The 12,081-nt window shown below is 33.6% G+C and overlaps 1 pseudogene; it reads left to right on the top strand.

Moving 5' to 3' along the window:
* The first annotated feature begins 298 nt into the window (after positions 1-298).
* LOC149175796 (putative glycosyltransferase 3) lies at positions 299-11,483 on the top strand (annotated as a pseudogene).
* Positions 11,484-12,081: the final 598 nt, after the last annotated feature.

A 12,081-nucleotide genomic window follows, 5' to 3' on the forward strand; every position in this document is an offset into this window, starting at 1 on the left:
GAACAATAGAACGAACCCAACATGGGGGAAAACCTGCTTGTCAATGAAATGTATGTCGTTAATGGCATTGGCATTGGGATGTCTCATAATTTGCTCGCTATTGCTATATTTTCAAAGTGTCTGGGTTAGTATGGAGGCCAAACAGCTCCAATAGGATCTGGAAAATCCCGATCATCTGTTGCAACGAAAAGTAAATGTCGTTAAGGTGGAAACATCTGGCAGTGAATCTGCATAGATTTCAGAACTTTAGGAATATGACGCTGATGACAAAATTGTCAGTACTGCAGAAGCTGCGTCAATGGGGAAAAGGACGCAGTCAGCAACGTCCAGGCTGCTACTGAATTGGCTTGGCCAAGCACAGGAACAGCCTCTGTCATTCATGATAGTTATTGGGGAAAGATCTTCTCCCTGCAAAACTGCTCTTGGTTCCAATATCATGATGAAGACTTATAAAAACAAAGTGGATTACTGCAATCTGCATGGTTGCAAGGTCTGGTATGCACTGGAGGTCTGGGAAAAAGGATTCACTGGCACATGGGTTAGGTACCCTCTTCTTCTTCGGCTTATGAAAGCCAACCCTTCTGTTATATGGTTCATGTGGATGGACTCAGATTCCATTTTTACAGATCTCAATTTTTCCATCCCCTTTGACACGTACAATGGGTGGAACAAGAATTTCATCGTCTTTGGATTCTAGGAAAAGGTATGATACTTATACTCTCTCAATTATCATTTGTCAACCCACAATTGTATTGAAGTAGGCTTTTCCAAATTGTTCAGTGGCTTGTGATGATAGCTAAATAAAAATTCTTTAATGCAAAATAAATACTTAAAAGAATCGTAAACAACTTGAAAACTTTAATACCCAAGAAAACATACCTCCGGCCATTGATGCTACTCACACTCTGATACCAGACTTTCTACTATGCTTGAGGCAGCTGGTAGTCTCGCAGAACTTGGATGGATGAAGGAAAGAAACAAGTGACTGGTTGCAAAAACCCGCACCCAACTTGTTTGTACAGAGAACCCGCATTAATAATAAACACGACAAGGCAAGTGAAAAGAGTTTCTGGCTAATAAAAATACAAATGCAACAGAACAGAATCAAAGACAATGCTGTAGCGTTGGAATGCAAGGTCCCATTTACAAATCCCTGAAGTCAAACTCGATCTCACAGTGGGCATTTAGCAAATCCATGATAGAATCCCAGCCACAAGCTACGTGGCACACTGGCAGTACCAGTCCAACCTAGATATTTAAATTCTACAATTCGACAGAAAACACTCTGCCAGAAAGGCCAATAAAACAATGAAGGTTCTAATCACACATAGATCTTTCACATGTATACAATGAAATGTAAATTGTATTACTGGAAAAAACAGTGGCCGCCTTAAAACAAAAACTTGGAAGCAACAGTGCTAAAAATAGAGCGAAACTACAAAGCCCTTAGATTTACAAAAATCACCCAAAATCTCTCATCTGTGTGGCACTTCCAAGCTCTGCTCGCTCTAACTTGATGGTGTAAGACTGAAGGGGGTTGAGTTAGTGAGCTTGGGGACCAAACATAAATATTGATAGCCAAGCTTCCATCAAGCTTCTGTTGGCTATGTGTCAAGTGTTCCACAGATCATGGTAGAGAATTGCAGAGGGAGTAATGGACCACTCGAGAAGCTCCCAACAAGAAATTAATTAACTGCAATTGATTTATGCAATTTAAGGAAATGACTGCAATTTGTTTCAGTAAATGAAGGAAATAACTGCAATTTAATTCCGTAATTGTCGGTAGCAGTTGGGAAAACGTAAAGGGAGCTTAACATTCTCCCACTTGGTCCATACTTCCAATCTTTAATGTCTCATCTTATAACCCATTGATAATTTGTGTTAAGTAATAGATACATGAATCATGGCGATAAGTCCTCTAATGACGAGTATTATCTTCCATGTATTACTATGTATTTATTCTTATTATAATTTATGTGGCAACAATTTCTTAATGAATAAACCCTATGTTTATGCTTGGTCCTACACAAATGAATTTTCTCAAATCAAATTAAGGTGCACATAAATATGAGAAAAACATCACAATAATTAAGATTTTCATTAAAATAACATTGTCCATACAATGAGAAACTACATAATGGAACCAAGTCCCATATTCATTACATGATCCTTGAATTTAAATGGTGGCATGCCCTTAGTCAAAGGATCAACAGTCATCAACTCAGTGCTAACATGCTCAACGACCACTTTCTTTTCTTTAACACGTTCCCTTATAGCTAAATAGTTAATGTCGATGTGTTTATTTTGACTCCCACTTTTGTTATTTTTAGCCATAAAAACAACAGTTAAATTGTCGCAATATATTCTCAATGGCTTAGAGATAGAATCCATAATTCTAAGCCCAGAAATGAAACTCTTAAGCCATACACCATGTAAAGTATCCTCAAAATAGGAGATGAACTTGGCTTCCATAGTGGAAGTGGCAATCAAGGTCTGCTTGGCACTCCTCCATGATACAACTCCACGGCCATCATAAAAATGTATCCTGATGTTGATTTGCATGAATCAACACATCCAGCAAAGTTAGAATCTGAGTAGCCAATTACTTCCAAATTGTCCGTTCGTCTATACATAATCATGTAGTTTTTGGTTCCCTGAAGGTACCTCATTACTTTCTTTGCAGCTCTTCAGTGGTCTAAACCTGGATCACTCTGATATTGTCCCAACCTTCCCACAACAAATGCAATGTCAGGTCTTGTGTAGACCTGAGCATACATTAGGCTTCCAACAACATAAGCATATGGAATGTTCTTCATTTGTTCCCTTTCAAAGTCGTTCTTCGGGCATTGGTTCAAATTGAACCTATCACCCTTCACAGTGGGAGCTACACTTGGTGAACAATCCTTCATCCGAAATCTCTCTAAAATTTTATTAATATAGGTTTCCTGAGACAGACGCAAGATGCCTCGAAATCTGTCTCTATGGATCTTAATGCCAATGACGTAAGATGCCTCACCCATATCCTTCATATCAAAATTTTTAGAGAGTCATTGTTTCACCTCATGCAACAAACCCTTATCATTGGTTGCTAGCAAAATGTCATCCACATATAAAACAAGAAAACAGATTTTATTCCCACTGACTTTTAGATATACACATTGATCCATAATGTTTTCTACAAAGCCGAATGAAGAAATTACATTTATGGAATTTCAAATACCATTGGCGGGATGCTTGTTTTAAACTGTATAAGGATTTCTTGAGCTTGCAAACCAATTGCTCACCATTACTAGAGGGGAATCCTTCAAGTTGTTTCATGTAAACCTCCTCCTCTAGATCTCCATTGAGAAAAGTTGTTTTCACATCCATTTGTTGCAACTCCAACTCAAAATGGGCTACTAATGCCATAATAATGCGCAAGGAATCCTTCTTAGATACAGGAGAAAAAGTCTTTGTGTAGTCGATTCCTTCTTTCTGAGTAAATCCCTTAGCAACAAGTCTTGCCTTGTATCTCTCAATGTTGCTCAATGAGCCTTTCTTTGTCATAAAGACCCATTTACATCCAATGAATTTTGCACCATTAGGCAACTCAACAAGATCCCAGACTTCGTACTCATTATAGAATTCATCTCTTCCTTCATGGCATCATACCATAATTATGATTCTTTGCAACTCATGGCTTGTGAAAATGACTCGGGATCATTTTTGGCTCCAATGTTGTAATCAGATTCTTGTAGATACACAACATAATCATAAGGAATTGTTGATCTCTTTGGTCCAGTAGATCTTCTTAATGTTGTATCATCATCTTCCTGAGAAGTATGAGGTTCAACTCAATGTTCAAAAGTTCTTGGCAGCTCTTGAACTACCTGATCTACTAGAATGTCATCAGCAGCTTGTGGAACTTCAAAAATTGGTTGTTCAACACCAGTTTGTACTTGAGGGGTGCTGTGAACAATAACCAATCTATCACTTGAGGTGGAAGGTTGAGATTCTGAATGATCCTTCTCAGAAACTATGTTCCTGGTTTGATCGCTTCCACTGATCAAGTCATTTTCAAGAAACTTTGCATTTCTTGATTCCACAATCCTAGTGTTGTGAGATGGACAATAAAATTTGTAACCTTTATACCTTTCAACATATCCAATGAAATACCCACTAATGGTCCTTGGGTCCAGCTTCTTCTCTTGTGGATTATATATTCTCACTTCAGACGAGCATCCCCAAATGCGCATATCTTGCAAACTCAGTTTCCAACCTTTCCATAATTCAAATGGCGTTTTAGAAATAGTCTTGGTTGGAACTCGGTTTAATATATACACTGTCGTCTTAAGTGCTTCAGTCCATAAGGATTTAAGAATATTGGAGTTGCTAAGCATACTCCGCACCATGTCCAATAATTTTCAGTTTCTGCTTTCTGCTACACCATTCTGGTCGGGTGAACCAGGCATGGTGTATTGGGAAACAATTCCATGCTCTTGAAGAAATTTTGCAAATGGACCAGGTGCTTGTCCATCTTCTCTGTATCTACCATAATATTCTCCACCTCTATCTGATCTCACAATCTTAATTTGCTTGCCGCATTGTTTCTCTACTTCAACCTTAAAGATCTTAAAGGCATCTAATGCTTCGCTCTTTTTATGAAGCATGTAGAGATACATATATCGTGAGTAATCATCTATAAAAGAGATGAAGTATCTTTGACCATGTGAGTCCATGTCTGGACTACATATATTAGTATGTATGATCTCTAACATGTCTAAACTCCTATTGGCACCTTTCCTTGACTTGTTGGTCTACTTTCCCTTTATGCAGTCCACACAAGTCTCAAAATCAGAAAAATCCAGAGTATTAAGTACCCCTTCATTTACCAATCTTTTAATTCTTTCCATGGAGATATGACCTAGTATCCGGCACCATAATTTAGAGGAATCTTCATTAATAACACATATTTTAGTGCCAGTGTGAACATGCATTGAATCATAAGTGACATTGTTTTGTAAATTAATGCAGTAAATACCATTAGACAAAATACCATTCCCAACATAATCATATTTATAAAATAAACTGAAGGATGTTTCTGAAAAGTTAAAAGAATATCCAAAAGGTACAAGTTTTGAAACTGAAATCAAGTTTCTAGAAAAACTTGGAACATAAAAGGTCTTTTCTAATTCTAAAACAAAGCCACTACTTAAAGTTAAATATCATGTTCCTATAGCTTCCACATGCGAGCCCATCTTGTTTCCTGTCACTTCCCACTAGCTTCCTTAGGTTTTGCAAAGCCTACAAGGAATTAGAAATGTGAATTGTTGATCCAGAATCAATCCACCAGGTGTTAATATTGACATTAACCATATTAGATTCATAACAAACAAACGAGATTGGATTACCTTTGTCCACTAGCCATTTTTGAAATTTGGTGCATTCCTTCTTCATGTGTCCCTTCTTTTTACAAAAGAAACACTTGGAATCCTTCTTGATATTAGCTTGGGGAGGTACTTTACCTTTCCATTCCTTATTGGCTTGAGATTTTCCCTTTCCACGCGTTGCCAACATTGCACTTTCTCCCAGTTCCATCACCAGTCTCTCTTCCTCTTGAACACACATGGTCATGAGTTCATTAGTTGACCATTTATCCTTATGTGTGTTGTATGAGATTTTGAAGGGTCTGTATTGGTGCGGAAGGGTGTTCAAAATGTAATGCACCAGGAAGGACTCCGATATTTCAACCTCGAGTTTCTTTAATTGAGCCATAGTGTCCTTCATTTGAATGATGTACTCGTGCACACCTTTCACACTGGAGAGCCTTAGGAATGAGAACTTCGTGATTAGGGTGCTTGCTAGTGCCTTGTCTGAAGTGACGAATTGATCATCAATGGCTTTCAGCAAGTCTCAGACCTTTTCATGCTGATCAACGGAACCACGAATACCAGCTGAAATTTTAGTCTTAATGAACATCATGCTTAGGCGATTATATTGTTCCCATTGTTCATAAAGTGTGATCTCTGCTGCAATGCTGGTATTAGTGAGTGCCGGTGGTTCATCTTTCCTAATAGCATAGTCTATGTCCATCCACCCCAAATGAAGGAGAACCCTCTCCTTCCAGACCTTATAGTTATCTCCCTTAAGTTCAGGGATATTACAACGATTTTCAGAGAAATTTGTAGGTTGTACAACAGCATAAAATTAAAGATCACATTCTTATGTTAAAATTGAGGCCTAAAAAATAAAATTTCATGCTTTACCAATGTAAATCATGCTTAAAATTGAATCTATTGACATAAAAATTCCCCGTGGGCTAAATTTCCAATTCAAGTAGATTCAATTATTTTTTATAATAGAATTTATCAAATTATTCACTTAATTCATAATTCTAAGGGTATATTATGATTATAATTTGATAAAAAACTTATCTTAGTTTTGAACTTTATGATAAAACTATTAATTCATAACTCCTGTGGGTAAGTTATGAATATTTTATCCTAATTAATTATATAAATATAACAAAAATTCCTGTGGGATAAAATTTATTATATTTAGTATAATTAATTACAATTAATGTCTAAATATTCTTTATGTGATCCTAATCAATCATAATATATAATATTATTTAATTAGAGATGCTGTGGCTATTCTCTAATTAATTAAAAATTATATAGATCACTCAGACATTATTTATTATAAATTGCATAAACAAAACTATACACAGTACTTCACGTTGCATGCTACGTGAAATGCCGTATACACAGTTTAATATGAAGCAATTAAAAATATGGAAAGCAGAAACACTCACTGCACTGACAAAGCACTTAAAATTCACTGATAAGATTATAAACAAATCTTAACCAGAGTAAAAAACAATGTTTCGTGAAAGGAATAAGTCAAAATGATATCTTAAATAAACTCCATATGTCTGTTTCTTACAAAAACAAAAAGGCTTCGGCTGGAAGTAAAGTGTAAAGGTAAGCATGAATATAACCAGAACTGAAAGTGATAGAGTACGAGTAAAAACCACTATAAAATAAAATAAAAGCACCGCTTCATGCAAATTAAATATGAGCACAGTTATAAATTTGCACAAAAATTACACCAAGGCAGAGATAAAAGCTACTATGATACAAAATGATAGCTAAATAATGATTCTTTAATGTGGAATAAATACTTAAAAGAATCGTAAAAAACTTGAAAACTTTAATACCCAAGAAAACATACCTCCGGCCATTGATGCTATTCACACTCTGATACCAGACTTTCCACTATGCTTGAGGCAGTCGGTAGTCTCACAGAACTTTGATGGATGAAGGAAAGAAATAAGTGACTGGTTGCAAAAACCCACACCCAACTTGTTTGTACAGATAACCCATGTCAATAATAAACACGTCAAGGCAAGTGAAAATAGTTCTTGGCTAATAAAAATACAAATGCAATGGAACAGAATCAAAAACAATGCTGTAGCGTTGGAACGCAAGGCCCCATTTAAAAATCCTTGAAGTCAAACTCAATCTCACATTGGGCATTTAGCAAATCCATGATAGAATCCTAGCCACAAGCTACGCGGCACACTGGCAGTACCAATCCAACCCAGATATTTAAATTCTACAATTCTGTAGAAAACACTGCGGTGGAAAGGCCAATAAAACAATGAAAGTTTTAATGACATATAGATCTTTCACATGTATACAATGAAATGTAAATTGTATTACTGGAAAAAACAGTGGCCGCCTTAAAACAAAAACTCGGAAGCAGCAGTGCTAAAAATAGAGCAAAAACTACAAAGTTCTTAGATTTACAAAAATCACCCAAAATCTCTCATCCCTGTGGCACTTCCAAGCTTTGCTTACTCTAACTTGACGGTGTAAGACTAAAGGGGATTGAGTTAGTGAGCTTGGGGACCAAACATAATTATTTATAGCCAAGCTTCCATCAAGATTCTATTGGCTATGTGTTAAATGTTCCACAGATCATGGTAGAGAACTACAGAGGGAGTAAGGGACCACTCCAGAAGCTCCCAACAAGAAATTAATTAACTGCAGTTGATTTCTGTAATTTAAAGAAATGACTACAATTGGTTTTAGTAAATGAAAGAAATAACTACAGTTTACTTCCCTAATTTTCAACCGCAGTTGGGAAAACGTAAAGGGAGCTTAACATTGTGATCAGCACAGAAGCTTGCTTTTGGTTGCATTGTGTTAATGGATGCTTACAGAGACTGGATACAATTAAACAAATCTGATTGCTTTCAAATAGTTAGAGACTTATCATTTACAACGTAGCTTGGGTGGGGAAATTCTCATCTTAGAATGTTCGGCTGCATACATTTCCTCTTCTTTAAGGAGTGCGGATTGTCATTCAACAGATTTAATCCCCGTTAAGGCGCATAAATTGGTTGTTATTCTTCCAGGAGCCTAGAATTTCTCATTGGACTAGTTTATTCCTCCTTGTGATTAACAGATCAGGGATTAACATGAATGGGTTAAAGTAGGGTTGGAAATTTTAATGAAAATAAGTGAATGTTGGCTTTACTAATGTATTAAATATTTTTGAATTTATAATTAAAATAATCATTTATAAAAAATAAATAAATATATATATATATATATATATATATATATATATGAAAATTTATTCATAAAATAAAATTAAAAATATTTATTTTATTTGAAATAAAGTATGAGAAACTTTACAGTATTTTTCCACATTTTGCTAATGATAAATTAGGTAAACTAGTTATTTTGATTATAAAGCTTAATGTATAAGGAATTAAAGAGAGTTGAACCTTTGAAACTAATAATAAATAAAATTTCAAATTTCATGTGAAACTCTAAACTACTTAAACTAACCCTTAAAGCTATTAACATTTTTATTATATATATATATATATATAGGCTTTACTAATGTATTAAATATTTTTGAATTTGTAATTAAAATAATCATTTATAAAAAATAATCTATATATATATATATATATATATATTTTGAAAATTTATTCATAAAATAAAATTAAAAATATTTATTTTATTCGAAATAAAGTATGAGAAACTTTACAGTATTTTTCCACATTTTGCTAATGGTAAATTAGGTAAACTAGTTATTTTGATTATAAAGCTTAATGTATAAGGAATTGAAGAGAGTTGAACCTTTGAAACTAACAATAAATAAAATTTCATGTGAAACTCTAAACTACTTAAACTAACCCTTAAAGCTATTAACATTTTTAATATATATATGATTTGGAAATTTTGTTTTTGATTTTATATATAAAAGACAAACCTTTAACTTTTATATAATATTTATTAAAAAAAATGAATTAAAAATTAACATGCTTAAGTTGATATTTGATAATTTTTCTGTTTTATTAATGTGTTACTCTTTGTGATTGATAACAAATTTAAAGTATTGAATTAAAAGTTAACCTCCTCAACAAGATATTTAGCAATAAGTTTTTTGTTTGTTAGTGTGTTGACTATACCTTGATGGCACCTTCAGATTACAAGTATTGAATTAAAAGTTAACATGCTTAACAAGATATTTAGCAATAAGTTTATAAGTCTCTGTTTGTTAGTGTTTTGACTATACTTTGTTGGCACTTCCAAATGTCGTAGTAATGGAAATTCCGGTGATATTTTGAAAAAATGGGGCAAAGATTTTTGTAAATTCAAGTTATAGTTGATAAACTTTAAAATTTTAGGTGCCTTAGACGTGTTTGATGGTGTTGAATCTATTTCCACTATCAAAAACATGATTCAGACACTGCATCTACAGGATTTTTTGAATTTTTTTTGCCCAGATTCTGACCACTTTAGGCCATTCACGCAAATCCTCCACCTCCTTAACGAATCCCTTTCAAACTACTCATCTTTCATGTTAATAACTTTACAAAATAAAATCTTTCATTAAGACTTTAAATATATATATATATATATATATATATATATATATATATATATATATATTTCAAATAAATTTATTTGGTATTCTAATTATTAGTAGAAAGTTGAATATTTATATTTATAAATAAAAATATATATTATGTCCGAAGGAAAAATAAATTTTTTAAAATGTGATTTTTATTTAAATTTTTAATTTTAAAAATTGTTTGCTTATAATAATATGACATTATATATATATTTTTTTATATATAATAAATTTAAATTTAAAATAAATTTACTCTTAAGTACCTTGCTCATCAGAAGGTCACAGGGTCAATTTTCCTCGACACCCTTGGAGTTAGGCCTTGATACTTTGGCCCGCCTTGTGGGATTCCCTTCTAAATTGATCTGCCCTATATATATATATATATATATATATATATATATATATATATATATATATATATATATATATATATATATATATATATATATATATATATATAAAGGGAGGGGCTAGTTCCCAGAAGAAGTAATATTGGGCCCTCTTTTTTGTCCATATATACATATCAGACAAGCTGACAATTGTCACATCCAATCCGTCACATCAACCAGAATACATTCGCAATGGAATAGCATAGGCTGCAGCACAGCAACACAATGAAGGATCGAACGCGGGCGGGGTGCGAGTTAGCTGACTACCCCGAGTTAGCCCACTGCTCCGACCGCTGAGCCGTGCACTCATGTGCTATATATATATATATATATATATATATATATATATATAGAGATGCATACATATACATATACACATGTACCTTGATATTAATTTTCCCTTATTTACAAAATCAAAATATACTTATCTTCAATTAACAAATTAAATTTATTCTCAATTAACAAATTAAATTTTTCCATGCATACAAATTTTTTATTTTACAATATTTATTATAATCATAGTAATATTCTCACTCCACATCTCCAAATTTGGAACGTAACCCTTCTTTATACTCCTCTGCATTTAAATTTAAATTAAACTGATTTCATTTTTTATTATTGATTTAAAGTAAAAACATAAGATAATGCAATGAGCTATTTCCAACCTATAATACCTAACATGGAACTCTATCATCTTGTAGGTTTACGCAAAGGAGCCGGATTGGATGGCACTGAGCACAGGAGTTTTCTTGATCCGCAATTGCGAATGGTCCTACACATTTCTTCAAAACTGGAGCGCACTGGGGCGCCCGAAAACATTGTGAAGGTCAAGGAGGCCATGAATTCCGTTATAAAAAGTAGATCGCAAGATTGGGATCCTGACGACCAGAGCGCATTGGTATACCTTCTGAATCAAAACAAAAAAGAATCGGAGGTGAAGACTTTCCTGGAGGCGGGTTACAGCTTGCATGGGTACTGGGATTACATTGTAGATGTAACTTCGTCACTCTTTTTTGTGGATGTAACTTCTGTGGTGGACTGGCTATCACCAACTGATGCTCTCAGGGCTTCGAGAGAGCATTCAATTTTGCAGATAACCAGTTGCTTGCGCTTGTGGGACTCAGGCATTCCAATCTCTCCACTTCTTCGCTTCATCCCATCTCATCATTACCTGAGTGATGAGTGGGTATTTTCCCATTTTGTACAGCTCTCATTCTTGAAGATAACATTCCTATTCAGTTCATTTTTAAGAAAATAGTATGATTACAGAGCCTGTTATAGTTTCCAAATAACAGTGGAAGGGAAAAATAAAAAGGGAGAGATTTATTTTGGGAAAAGATTCTCGTTTCATGACATTGATTTGTATTTTATATAATTTAATTCTACAAAATTAATATTTTTTAATTAAATTTTAAATAATTATAAAAAATAATTTATAAACCATTTATTTATTATATTTTTTAAATTTAAATTTAAACTAGTTTACTTATATAAATTAAATAGTTGGTAAATATGGATAGATATCAAAATACTAAAAATCATAAAAACTAACTAAATTGTAACTTTATCTCAAGTTATTATTATTATTAATTACAGAAAGAAAGTTAAACGTATATACATTTGAGAAAACATGGGACAAGATTCTTATCCATGGTGATTTACCCCACTTTAACATGGAGATTCTTAATGTAAATAGGCCTTATTACAATACCATGGGCCAATAACATGGCTTATCGATACTACATGTCCAAAAAACCATAACTTATTCCATTCAACA

The sequence above is a fragment of the Pinus tabuliformis genome, chromosome 4_1, assembly GCF_031772625.1.
Source record: "Pinus tabuliformis cultivar Carrire ecotype Pingquan chromosome 4_1, CPIR1, whole genome shotgun sequence".
NCBI lineage: Eukaryota > Viridiplantae > Streptophyta > Pinopsida > Pinales > Pinaceae > Pinus > Pinus tabuliformis.